Source organism: Fukomys damarensis, unplaced genomic scaffold (assembly GCF_012274545.1).
Source record: "Fukomys damarensis isolate Sample0158 unplaced genomic scaffold, DMR_v1.0_HiC HiC_scaffold_35, whole genome shotgun sequence".
NCBI lineage: Eukaryota > Metazoa > Chordata > Mammalia > Rodentia > Bathyergidae > Fukomys > Fukomys damarensis.
This window is the reverse complement of record NW_022900947.1, coordinates 3,741,294-3,755,041: the sequence shown is the minus strand read 5'-3', so window position 1 is coordinate 3,755,041 and position 13,748 is coordinate 3,741,294. Positions and strand designations below refer to the sequence as shown.

At 53.7% G+C, this 13,748-nt stretch overlaps 1 protein-coding gene across 2 annotated transcripts in view; it reads right to left on the bottom strand.

The window, feature by feature from the left end:
• Jakmip1 (janus kinase and microtubule interacting protein 1) overlaps positions 1-13,748 on the bottom strand; it is a 93,361-nt gene that overhangs the window by 62,081 nt on the left and 17,532 nt on the right. For both annotated transcript variants that reach the window (XM_033758774.1, XM_033758775.1), the window contains one exon: positions 450-526. The gene's annotated coding sequence lies outside the window, so the exon portion shown is untranslated. Of the gene's footprint in view, positions 1-449; positions 527-13,748 lie in introns of those variants that run through there.

The window sequence follows — 13,748 nt, the reverse complement described above, 5'->3', positions numbered from 1 at the left end:
CACCCCGTCGTGCTCCGCATCCTGAGCGGGCCCAGCCAGTCTGCACCTCCCTGTGCCCCCCCTCTCCCCTTCCCTCCCCCCCCATCACCACACCTTGTTGCTGCTCCCCATGACAGACTGCAGGCTCACTGATTTCCTGTTTCCTCTCCCCCGGGATCCAAGCTCCAGGTATACAAGACCTGGGTCCATCTGGATCCGCACTGTATCTCTGTGCCTAACGCCATGTCCAACCTGTATAACACACCCCAGAAAGATCTGTCAGATGAGCAATGGATGGCTGAGGGCCAACAGGGGACAGTCATGAGGCATCTGCTATGTGCCAACTCCTCTGCACCACCCTGTTATCCCTGGGCACTGCTCAAGAGATCATCTACTCACTAGACCCAGAGCAGCCGAGAGAGCTACCTAAAGCCAAATAGCTCAGAAGGGTGGCACCGGGACTTAGTCACCTGAAAAGGATGCGGAGGACAAAAGGCTGTTCCAGTGCAGCAGGGAAGGATGTCAGCCTTGGGGTACTGGAGAGAAACTGGCACGGAGGACCACAAACAAGAAGTTAGTTCCACTCCTCTCAAGCCGAGTGCAGAGCTTCCACCCCCGCAGGAGGATTATCCAGGGTCACCAGTGCTGCTGCCGATCGACCCATCAATCGAGCGCAGAGAGGCACATTCTCTGCAGATGAGCAGGAGCTCCATTTGCTCTGATTTGCCTTATTAGAGCTGAATGCGTGATTCACTCCCTGGCTCCTCTCTACCCACAGCAGTTCTCAGAGACCGGCTCCCCACCCACAGGAGCAGGAAGTGCTGAAGGTGGGAGTTTCTATCCCCACCGTGGCCACTTCTAGGCACTGAGCTAGGCGGGACGAGGTCTCTGACAACCCCAGGTGTCTGTCCCAGCTCAGCCCTGGGGACAGATTATGAAATTACACCAACGCCTCAGGACAAACTCCACCTGGGGACGGGCTAACATCAAGAGTGAGAAGGGCAGAGTACAAGGCCAAATATCATTTATGAGCTCAGCTTTCTGTATCACATATTTCTTATTCTTTTTACTAAGTCACAGATATTCACTGAGCACCAGCTCAGAGCCAGGCTCTGTCCCCTGGGGATATAAAAGGTTAACCAGAAGTTCTAGGTGACTCATTTTCTTCTTTATCCTCTTCCAGATAAACCTAATTAGACATTTCTCTTACTGCTTTTGAAAGAAAGCAATGCAGTGTTTTGTTTTATTTTGTTTTCCTCAAAGGAAGGCATGCAAATTTCAGAACAGCACCTGCATTTAGCGGGGAAGGATACAGGAAGAGCTGGAGAGGAACGACCAACCACCTGTGTGGAGGCTGCAGGCCCGACGCTGTCGCCCAGGGAGTGGCACTCTGACTTCTGTCCACCCGCTCTGGGCTCAGCCCTGAGCTCAGTGTCTCCAGGATGGATAAACCAGCTGCATGCGCTGCCACCAAGCCCAGGCCCCAATACTACATCCCAGCGCATGCCAGGAGGGGCCTCCGGGGACACGGGCAGGGGCTGCCCAAGGTGCTGGGCCCAGGCAAGCTCAAGGGGCCGCGGCACTGCTGCTCAGCACCGCATTAGCAGCCCCACAAAGGTCGGGGTTGTGGAGAGCAGAGCCACCCTGCTCCTCCAAGGCCATCCCCTCAGGCATTTTGATTTGGGCTCACAGCCCCCCTGGTAGGAAACAGCACAATACCCACGGCTGGCAGCCAGGTCATCGGCTGCTCAGCATTTCCGGGGGGGGAGATGTGACTTCCTCTCTTCCTAACTGCAGAGACCTTGAGGAACCAAACGGAGAGGGCAGGGCCCTTGTCCCACCTGCTGGAGATGAGGCCCAGCGAGCAGCCTGTGCCAGGGTCCACGTGAAGCAGAACCTACCTTTCAGGGTTGTCACCGCAGCTGGGACTCACCAGGCCCGGCGAATACTCCCCCCAGCCCGCTTCCTCCTCCTTCCACTACCCATCTTCTTTAAACTTCCACTCGGACATGGCCTCCCAGGGCACTGGCGGGCGCTGCTTCCCAACCCAGGCAGGGCGGGGTCTCCCCTGCACACCCTAGGTCCTGCGCTTCCCTTTTTCACGGCCCTGTAAAATTTTCCTGTGTTGGTACTACCTGTCTCCCCCATCAGATGTCAGACAGATGCTCTGTGCCGACCACGGCTGCTTTCACTGCCCCTTCCCCCACCCCAGCTCCACACTGCCCTAAGAGTCCGGTGCCTGGCGAGTGCACACCCCTGTCCACCCAAGGGGCTCAAAAAAATGGTCCTGGGGGCAACGGGCCACAGAAGTGCCTTCCGGCTGGGAAGGACATGCAGAGGACAGCACGTGAGCTGGCCCTGCAGGACCAGCCAGCCAGACAGGTGCACACAAGACTGACAGGCCATGTGGCTGGAACAGGAGTTTTTCATCTTCTCAGGGCCACTCCCCTCCTACTGTCAAGCTGGGGGTCAGGGACTGCACTCTGTCCCTGCTGAATCCACATGCTGAGTCCCAACCACGGGATCTCAGAACGTGACTGTGTTTGGAGACGGAACCTGTGCAGAGGTAGCAAAGACCCAAAGGGCCAGCCATGTAAACTTCATTCAGTCTGATTGGCACCCTTGTAAAGGGCCATCGGCCCACGGACATGCTCAGAGGGAGAAGAGGCATCTGCAAGCCCAGGAGACAGAAAGCAATGCTGCTGACACCAAAACCACAGACTTTGAGGGAGCACATCCTGCTGCTGCAGGACACACAAGCGGAGGCTACCTGGGGCCCCACCCTGCCCTGGGGATGGTCACCTCCCAAGCCCAGACAAAACAAAGCCATTGCGGCTGCCCAACACAGCACACGGCAGACTGAAGCAGTCCAGCGCTGCTGTCGCTGTGTCAGGCACCACAGACCTAAACCTCCTAAAGCCCAGGCTGCAAGCCCAGCAGAATGGCCGGCTCTCATAAGAGACCTTCCAGTTTCAAATGGGCCCTTGGGACCTTGACTGGTCCTGGGGAATTAAGAAACCAAGGAGCCTCACACCAGGTCCAGGGAGCCTGGCATCTCGGCACAGCCCCGAGGCACCTGTTCAAACCCACATGACCGTGAGTAAATTCTCTTTCACACCCTAGTGACAACAGCTTCCTGTGGGAACAGCACGGAGGGCAGGAAACCATGACTGGGGCTGGTAGACGTGCCGGTCAGCAGGGTCAGCAAGGGCCATCTGCTTACTGCTCTCCAGGCCCCATTTCTCCAGTTTGTATGTGAGGCAAACAGCAACCACGACCCACATTAAAGAATCTAGAGTTGCAGGAAAGGGCTCGCCCAGAATTAAGAGAATGAATAAATAAATAAACACTGCGTACACTCCACTCCACTCCTCCTGCCACAGCCCACCAGGCAGCAGATCTTGATGACACAGAAAGGTCTGGAGCCACTCAGAAGTCAAAAGAGCAGCAACTGAGGATGTCACTCATCACACGCCACACCTCTGAATTGAATCTCAGTGAGGAGCTCATGGAATTTGGCCAACAAGCCCATTTTACAGGAGAGGAAACTGCGGCTCCCAGAGGAAACAGGAAGAACCATGGTTCCACCTGGACCCACCTCCTGCAGGCCTCTACCTGGCAGGGCCCATGCTGCGCAAGCCCCTGCTTCTTCACACTATGCAGGCAGTGGTCCACCAGGCAGGGGTAGAGCAGCAGAGGGAGCCACAGCCAGGAGGAGGGCAGCGCGGTGTGGCTGCCTCCTCCTGCACCGGGGTTCGGGAAACTCACTGGGTGCTGCCTGCATCACATCAGACACAGGTCCCGAAAGGCCTCACACCTAGGAGGCGGCTGGCACAAGAGTGCTGCCTGAACCTGAGGTTGGGGAGCCCCCGACACAGTCCCCAGACTCCCCTGGGGTTTGGGTTCTGAAAGGGATGAAGGTGCCACCGTTCCCTCAGTCCCTGCGATCATTCGTTCTCACAGCCAGATCCCCAGCCCCCTGGGAGCCACACGGCAGGACACGGCACCCCTTTGCTGTCTGGGCCAGAAGACGCAGAGGACTCCGCTGCTGTGGCTCTGCCCCAGCACCCCAGAGGGCAGGGGTGGCAGCTCCCAGGAGGTGACACCTGGAGTCAGTCCCGTGCCTGCCAGAGATGCTGCCCTTGCTCCCACTTTCCAACCACAGAGGTTATGTCCCTCTGTTTAACTCCACAGAGTGGCTTCTGGGGTCCATTCCAAGCAATGGTGGAAGTCAGGGTGCACAAAATTTGAGCAGAGCTAAAGGGAGATGTGCAACACAATTTTAAACAAAGCAAAAGAAAATCAACTATTTAGTTCCTGATAGCTACGTACCCTCCACAACTTTCTGGGACCGGATGCTCCTCAGCCTCAGAGTCTGGGGCTGGAGTGCTCTCAGGCCACCCTGGCCGCAGCCTGTCTGACAGAATCCTGTCTCTGCCACTCCTTAGCTGTGTGTGCCAGGGCAGGTGTTGTCCTCTTTGGGCTTCAATCCCCGCTCCCCCGGAGAAATGAGGAAAATGATGATGGCTATCGTGAGTCTTACTGGAGTCAATGCAGGACACAGCAAGGTGCAGGTGGCCCTGAACGATGCCCTCTGTGTGGCCTCGATGGCTGAAGTCACAGTGTCCCCCAGACTAGAGCCTCCATCTACAACATGCTCCCCACTCCTCTTCCTCCTACAAGGCCTTAGTCAAACTGTAACTTTCTCTACACAAAGTCAACACACACACACACACACACACACACACACATCAGCCTTGCCTTGACCCCCTCAGCTTCTCTGAAGACTGGGTGCCAGTCCCCCACTCTATCCTGCTTTTGAAGGTTGACAGGGCTCCAAGATAAGATTTCAATATTAAAAGGACCCCGTCCCGGCTCCACACCATTGAAAACCACAGCCTCAGAAGGACACCAGTGACAGAGGACAACGCCCTGAACTTTCAGGATAGGTTAAATCCTGAACCCCTGCCTCTGCCCCACCCCTGTCACAAACAACTCGGAAGCCCCAGAGCCTGTGAAGTGATCTCAGTGGGCCTGCAGGGTGTAACTAAGGAGAAATGAGGTCCCAGGATGACTCACGATATCCACTGTGACCGGCATCTTCATCAGGAGAGATGACGCAGAGGCAGGAACACATCACACAAAGACCACGGCCGAGGTCAGGCACTGCCCAAAGGTAGCCATGGAGCGGCAAGAGCAGCGCTCCCAGAACAGGGCCTCCCTCCCGCATAACCCCAGGACGACCAGCCGCTGACTGACAGCGAATCCAGGCTGCGGGCCTTGGCTCCAAGAAACCCACGTCATTAAGTAGTGAGAATGAACAGGAAATACTGGCCTGGATGCTCTGAGACCCACCGCATGCATACAGAGGACAGGGCCATATGGGAAGGACAAACTGACAACAGTCCTCCAGCCAGACACCTGGGCTGTTCCCTCTTTGCGGGGGTACTTCAGGACACGCCCTTTCACACAAATGTAGAGTGCACCATCGGGGTGCCCTGCTCGACTCCCCTGCCAGACTGCTCTTCCTGGGGCCTTCACTAGCAGAGGGTGGCAAAGGCCTGCTTGGTCCACACCAGTGCACAGATTTCTCATCCCCCTCAATAAACTTAAGGTGTGCACTGGGGTCCACTCCGGGCCAGGGTGAGACCATCTGCTGGGGTTACCGTGAGCCCCACAAGAGGACCGCTCCCTGGGCCTTCGCCACCACCGTTTCCGGAGAGGCAGAGAAGTGACTTTAATCTCCTGCATCTGTCTTCTCCAAGATGTTGCCCACAGTGAAAATGCAGTACTTCTCCACAGGGGGATCTAAGAGCCCCAGAGAGAACTGGGCAGGACAGGACTCCTCTCACCTGCTGGTGCCCTTCGGACATCGAGAAAGACATAAATAAGCAATTGGTGACAGAGACAATTACAAGTCAACCAAAGGCACCTGTGGGAATGCATCGTCCTCAATGCAATGCCTGGCCTACAATACACACTCAGAAACAGTGGTGTCGTTCCCCTGCCCCTTACAGTCTCAGAAAGTGAGGTTTGCCCAAGGCCCCAGGGCTCAGGGACAAAAGGTCCAGGCACATGGGACCCGCGCCCTCAGCGTGCAGCAGGCCCAAGGGCCTCCCCTCATAGTGAGGGGCACAAGGGGCAGCAGGGGCCACACCTCTCTCCCATCACGAGAGCCCACCCTGACCATGCCACACAGAATGAGGAGCAGAAACAATGTGGAAAGTGAACACCACGCCCTTCCTGGGTGGCTGTTTCCCTCCCAGCCCCTCTATAAACTGCAGGCAGAAGCCCATCCCTGCCCACTGCCTGGCTTCCGCGCGTCCCTTCTCTCCATCCTGCCTCCTTCTTAGTACACTGTTTGCTTCCCGGCCCTCGCCTGCAGAAGCCACCAGAGATGCAATGCCATTTCTGCCCCAAATGGAAATATCCCCCCGAAAGTAACATGAAGGACCCACTGACCGCCACCACCTACAGGGACCCTGCCGGTCATAAGCAGTCCAGAGGGAGCAAGTGTTAATGAGGAAACCACTCATCATTTCAGCCTTCAGGCTCCAGGAGGGTTGAAGGCAAGAGCTCTTGTGAGGGAGGATGTTAGCCATCTTTTCCTCATTTTTAAAGTCAAGTATAAACTGAGTTTAGCATATGCCTATAATCCCAGCGACTCGGGAAGCTGAGGCAGGATTCTTACAACTTCAAGACCAGCCTGGACAACTTAGTGACCCCCGTCTGAGAAAATTTAAAAGGACTGAGGATGTAGCTCTGTAGTAGAGAGCTTGCATGCTCGAGGCCCAGATTTCAAGCTCCAGGACACAAAATACAAAAAAATTTTAAAGTCAAGTGAATTCCATGAAAGAGACCTAGAAAAGGAAGAGAAAAGGACCCTGCTCTCATGTCCCCTTACCTTACCCTGAGAGCAGTTCATATCCTGGTGACTTTCTCCCAAGCTGTTTCCTACGTGTCATTTTTACTTAGTTTTAAACTCCTGTCTATCGATCATCTAGCATCTTGTGTCCACTTCATGTCATAAAACAAGCACTCTGCAAGCTGCTCAGAGGGATGGCAGTGCCATTCACCCCCTCTCAGGTCAACAGGGGGTGCGCAGGGCCTGTGGGACCAGGGCGAAGCCCTGCTCCCTCCATTCCTCCCAGCCTCCACTTACTTAGTCTCCCAGTCTGTAGCCTGGGCTGCTGCCCACCCTGGTGCCTGGTGTCCCGAGGGGAATTAGAAGGAGGATCAAGAAGACACTGATTATGTCCGGATGGGTGAACGCCAGGCAGCAAAGCAGATGTAAATGGTCCTTAAAAGCCCTGACTGTGTCAGCCACTCCTCTCCAATTCAGGCACAACTCTGAGGCCACAACAAAGGATTGGGTGCTGTGAGGCAGCAAACATCCAGAGAGACCACTGCAAGGCAGGACTAAAGGCCCATGGGTGGATTCTACCAAGGTTTAAGGAAGAATCAATACTGAACTCTCCTGAAAGCAGAAGAGGAGGGAACTCTTCCCAACTCAATGCTACACTTACCAGGAGAGGCAAAGGCATCACAAGAAAGGGAAACCACGGGCTGATCTCCCTTGCGAATAAAGATGGGAAAAGCCTCAACACATACCAGAGGCCCAAATCCTGCAATACATGAACACATCCTCTTAAGTGGGATTTATCCCAGAAATGCAAAATTGGTTTATGGTGGAAAAACACATCCAGAAATATTACACACAGTCAGATAGGGCTGGGTCCTCTAGAGGGTCGGGATGAAGGTGAAACACACCACAACGGCACCAGAGACACATCAGCTGAAAACCAGGCCTCAAGATAAAGACAAGATGGCCAGACCTGCACAATTTCTCAAAGAACAAACACTGGGCCTGATGAAGTCTAGACAGGCATCAACGCCCCACCCTGCTTGTGACCAGAGACCCCACCACCTCCTAGGAGAATCTTTGTTCTTTCCGTCCATGCTTGTCCTGTGTCTTGTTTCCCCACTGGACACCACTGCCTATGGGACCGTACCTGTAACCTTAATGGATGCTCATGGCTGTGGCCCATGTTGTACCCACATGGATACCTATAAAACTCACACTACAAAACTCCTCTGTAAAGTGGGGCTCCCCAGGGTACCCACTCGGGTATCCCTCCTGCCCCACAGGAGCTTTCCAATCAATAAATATCTTCTCAGTCTTAACCTCCATTGTTACTAGGACTCATTCTTTGATTTCTAGAGAACAAGAACTCGGTGTATATACAGTTAATAAGTTGGAAGATAAAATATTTCATATTTCCTCTCCAGTATTATTCCCTGTAACAATATTATATCATATGAATAGAACAAAGGACAGAAACCTCTCAATCCTGTCAATAGACACAGAGAGGGGCATGGGACAAAACCCAACAGCCTTTCACATAAAAGCACTCAAACAATGAACAATGAACAAGGGAATGTTCTCAGCCCTACACAGGGCTCTGTGAGACACCAACAGCTAACACCTCATTGATGCTGAAAGACTGGGTGCTTTCCTCTAAGATTAGGAACAAGACTAGGATGTCCATTCTCCAGTTCTATTCAACAGTGGACAAGAGGTTTCACCCAGGGTACCTAAGCAAGAAAAAAAAAGGTATCTAGATTGTAACAGAAAAAGTAAAACTATCTCTATTTCTTATAAATAGAAAACACTGAGGAATCTATGACAATAAAATGAAACTATTAGAACTAATGAACAAGTTGTGCAATGTGGTAGAACACAGGCTTAGTATATGTTGTGGCTTGTATCTAGATGTCCTCAAAGCCTCATGTGCTCACGGGGGTGAGTTTTGAAGGAGGCTAGAATAGGGTGTGTGAATGTGGTTTAAGGGTGTGATGCTGGGATTAAGGGTATAGATAACAGAAGCCCCACTCTGGGTATGGGTGGCACCAATCAGTGGTTTTTTGCCTGGATGGAATATAAAGGCAGGCTTGCTGCTGCTGCTGCTGCTGCTGCTGCTACTGCTGCTGCTGCTGCTGCTGCTGCTGCTGCTGCTGCTGCTGCTGCTGCTGCTGCTGCTGCTGGTTTCTGCCTTTTGCCTGCCACACCATGAACTATTTATCCTCTGTGATGCCCCTCTGCCATGCCAATCTGCCCTGGCGCTAGCTGACTATGGACTGAAATCTCTACACACTCATTTGAAATAAACCTCCTTTAACTTGTGGGCATTGAGTATTTTGGCCCAGCAACAAGAAAGTAACTAAGACAGTATACAAAACCAACAATTTCTATACACTAGCCATGAACAAGGGGGAGAGAAACACTCAGAAAAACCAAAAGAAAACACTCAGATAAACCAAGTGTGGTGGCACACACCTGTACTCCTGGCACTCTGGGAGGGTGAGGTAGGAGATGGCAAGTTTGAGGCCAGCCTGGACAACTTAGCAACTTAGTGAAACCCTATCTAAAAACAAAAAAATTTGAAAAGGGCTGATGACGTAGCTCAATGCAAAAGCTATATTCAATCCCTAGTACCACACAAAAAATAAACATTCCTAAACTAGAAGACCATATGGACCAGCAATTCTGATTATTTGTATATTCCCAAAAATACTGAAAACAGGTTCTCAAAAAGATATCTGCACACCTGTGGTCAAAACAGCATTGATCACAGAAGCCAAAAGGCAGAAACAACATGTATTAGTCTCCTGGGCTGCCATAACCAAACACCAGCAACAGTGTGGCCTTAACTACACAAAGCTGCTCTCTCACAATTCTAGAGCCCAGAGGTCGCAGCTCATGGCACTAGGAGGTTGGTTCCTCCTGAGGCCTCTCTCCTCAGCTTGCAGATGGCCATCTCCTCCGTGCGTCCTCACAGACTTCCCACTCTGGTGTCTGTATCCTGACCTCCTCTCCTTATAAGGACAGCCAGGTTGAACAGGGCCCTTCCTAATGACTCCATTTCACCTGGTTACTTCTGTAAAGGGCCCTTCTCAAATAGTCACTAAGGTACAGGGGCTTCAACGTATGAACTTAGAGGAAGCACCATTCAGCCCGGAGCACCTCAGGCATGTCCACAGGTGGATGAACAGAGTGGGGAACAAACACACAAAGGAACATTAGCTCTAAAGAGGAAGGAGGTCCAGACACACGCTTGCTAGGGTGAGCCTCGAGGACAGCGGAACACGAGAAATACACCATTCACAGGAGGGCCAACACTTGAGGAGCCAAACTGAAGCTGGGAGAAGGGCATGAGAAGCTGTTTAATGGGCAAAGCCACAGTTTTACAAAATGAGAAACTTCTGGAGACTGTGGAAAACATGAATAGAGCCACTGCTGCTGAAGTGGACGATTCAGGACAAGGTCAAGACGGTCCATGTGATGTTCTATGGATTTTGCCCCTAGTTGAGGATCCGCTCTGACCTGTCTGGGATCAGACACTGGTATTTTCTAAGCAGCCAGGTGATTCCTACAGGCAGCCTGGGCACCAGGGCCAAAAGCACTGCCCTGGCCACCAGTGTCCTCCCCCTCTACCCTCCTGAAGGAGCAGGCTGCTTCCTTCCAGAGACGCGAGGCAGGGCTCACCCAGGGACCTCTGTCGAGCCGACTCCCTCAAATCCACATAGCTTCACCTGCAAGAGCCCTCCTAACACTGACTGTTGTTCAGACCGTACTTATCTGTTTGTGAACGTCACCATCACCCTAGGAGGGATGCCTACAAGGACACACAGACATAAGACCAAGCACCAGAGGTCTGTGGCTGGGCCTCTCGTGTTTATCCCGGCACCACAAGGACACGGGAAGGGCTATCCCCAGTACAGGATGCATTAGCTCAGAAATCCTCATAATTCTTTCAGGGAGATGTCCTCATCCTCCCCTATGACAGAGAAAGAGGTGCAAAGCAGCTGCCAAGACCAGGAACGGCTCCCTGACTGAACCCCCACTGAGCAGGAGAGGCCCAGCATCCCTGGGGCCCTACCCAGGGCCTGATGCAGCATATCCACGGCGCTGTGTGCTGAACTGAGTAGTTTCTGCATCCAGGAATAGCCACCTGCACAGGGCCGGCGCTCCTCCGCAAGCTCCAGTGACCTTGACTGGGGACAGCAGGTAGTGCCTGCCTCAGCGTCTGTCTGCCCTCCTCCCCCAACCCTACAGATTCCCACTGGACCCCAGAAAACCTCCCTGAGGCTACAGCAAACAAAAGTCCTGTGCAAACACAGGGGCTAAATCAGCTTCCAGATCATGTAAGGCAGAGCCATATACCGGCATCTGGGTCCCCACCTTAGCCAGCCCACCCTGACGTCTCCAAATGGACACCAGGTCCACACCTGGAGCACACCCATGGTGTGCTCAGATGACACCCACGTCCAACCCCACAGTGGCTCTCTGCCAGCCACCAGAGCGATGAGGCTGGGCCCTGTCCAGTCCCATCTAACAACCTGCCCCTCTCCCCACTCTCTCCAGGCCACCATCCAGGTGCTCTGGCCTCTGTCACCTCCCTCCCTCCGCCTGTGGCACAGCCACACCAGCCCACAGCCAAGAATGAAACCAGTATCCACCGTGTCTGCGTTCCATGTGTTACCTCCCTTAACTTAACCTCACAACCCCAAGGAGTAAATCCCACCCTTATCCCCATCCTACAAATAGGAAAGCCAAGCTCAAATCTGAATGCTTGCAATGGCTGAGCCAAGACCAAAGACCCTGGATCTTACTCACAGTCCGCTGCCTACTGACCCCCAGGCCACAGAGCTCTCGTGTGCCCACAGCGTGGTCCAGGCTGTCCGCCCTACCTACAAGCCCTGCTCACAAGCCATGTGCCCACCACTCCTGGCCTACAACATCCCCTCCCCTGGCCACCTGCCCCTCCCAGTAGCTGCTCCCACGCCCTGCAGAGGTCACACCCCATTCCAGCCCCAGTCCTTCCTCCTCCTGGCTGCAGCCACTCATGCTGTCTGCCTGTGTCTCACACACACACACACACACACACACACAGGCTGGGAGCCAGGCAAAGTACAGAAGGGTGAGGAGTGGGATCTCAGATGAGCCCATTTCCTGTCTGGATCTCAGTTTGTGCCTCTATAAAGGGGGATTGAAGGAACCACACCCACCTCTCCGTGTAGCACAAGAATTTCTGACCGCTGCTGTGCAAAAGCACGCCAGCCTCTCCCTCAGCAACAGCCACTGCAGTGACCCCTGTCACTGTGACCACCTCGGTCTGACCCTATGGGGCCACCTGCTGAGGGGCTCAAGCTCGAGGGCAGTGGCCAGGAGGAAGGTCCCTGGAGAGAGTGTCAAGGTCCCACCCGACTGTCCTCCCTGCGACCACATGCACCAGTCTCCCCTCCCCAGGTTCAACTAATTTCTCAGAGCAGCTCACAGAACTCAGGGGACTACACTGCGTGATATTTAAGGATACTGCAAAGGACACAGATGCAAACATATGCAGGACAAGGCAAGGGGACAACTCCACACCAGTCAGCCCACGTCAGCTACCCAGAAGGTCCCTGAAGCTGTCCTCTGGGACTGTACAGTCTTCACCCCTAGACACAATCGATCCTGTCACTGGCCACTGGTGAGCAGCTCTCCCGCTCTCCTCCTGAAACTGTCCAGGGTCACAGCCGCCAGTCCCAAGCCATTACTCAGCACATAAAGAACCTCACTACTCTGGAGATTCAGACGATTTCAGGAGTTGTTTGTGAGCCTGGAATGGAGGATGAAGACCAAATATATAATTCCTTTGTCAACGAAGTCACTGAGTCAGCCTGGAATCACACTGCCCAGCCAGCAGACATGGCTCTAAGGGCAGCCGAAAGGCCAGCATCTTCTCATCTGGCCGTGACATCTCGTGGTGACTCGAATGGATTGTAACTTATCAGGCCTCTGCGCCGCCCCTAAAGGGAAAGCTGCACTGCTGAGCCCAGAACCGGGGTCCCAGCACCCCAGCCTTCATGGCAACCTGCACAGAGCGGCCCCACTGCTCTGTGTACTGTGCCAGTGAGGGTGACGCTGGTGTGGGAAAACACAGGAGGTCCCTTAGAGAGACAGCAGCACCTCGCCCGCCCCTGGAAATGCTTGTGTGACCTGTCATCGCTGCCTTTCAGCTCTGGTCCTGGGATGGTGACCCCTCAAAGCTTCACTCCTGTGGAAGGAGGTCTTTGCTATCTCCTCTGAAAGCAAGCACCCCTCAGCAATTCTATCCGATGTGAGGCTGTGGACGGACGCTTTCCCATAACAAGCCCTCTAGCCCTCCCACCCACCTGATGGCCATGCAGGCCCCTCCCACGGCCCCTGCCAGGGCTCCAAACCCGGCTCCACCAGACTCTCAGACGAAAGCCCACACCCAGCAGCTATCCCTGCCCATGGGGCCTCAGCTCCTGGGTCTTCCCCGCCCAGCACCCTCCACGGGGCTGGGTCTCTGGCTGGATCTGGGCTGGGAAAGGGAGCCCGGAGCTTTGATACTCACTTCCCTCTCAACTGTGTCTGACCTTGGCCCACCATGGGCCTCAAGTTGGTCCTCTGGAGAATGAGCATTCTGGTTGGACAGAATCTCCCAAACTCAGACATCCAGCTGCTGCCGTTGAGATTTCTGCCCAAATAGTGCACATCATGCACACCAATGTTCAAATCGTTCCTTCAGTGTAGTCCACACTTAAAGGAGTAGTTCAGAGAATTCTGAGCACAGAACAGAGAATACTTTTGGTAACCCCAAAAGAGTTCCTGCACACCACTTGGCAATGTATTTACTTAAAATTTCTCTTCAGGGTTACTTTTGAAATATATATATATATTATCCAATCATATATTATAT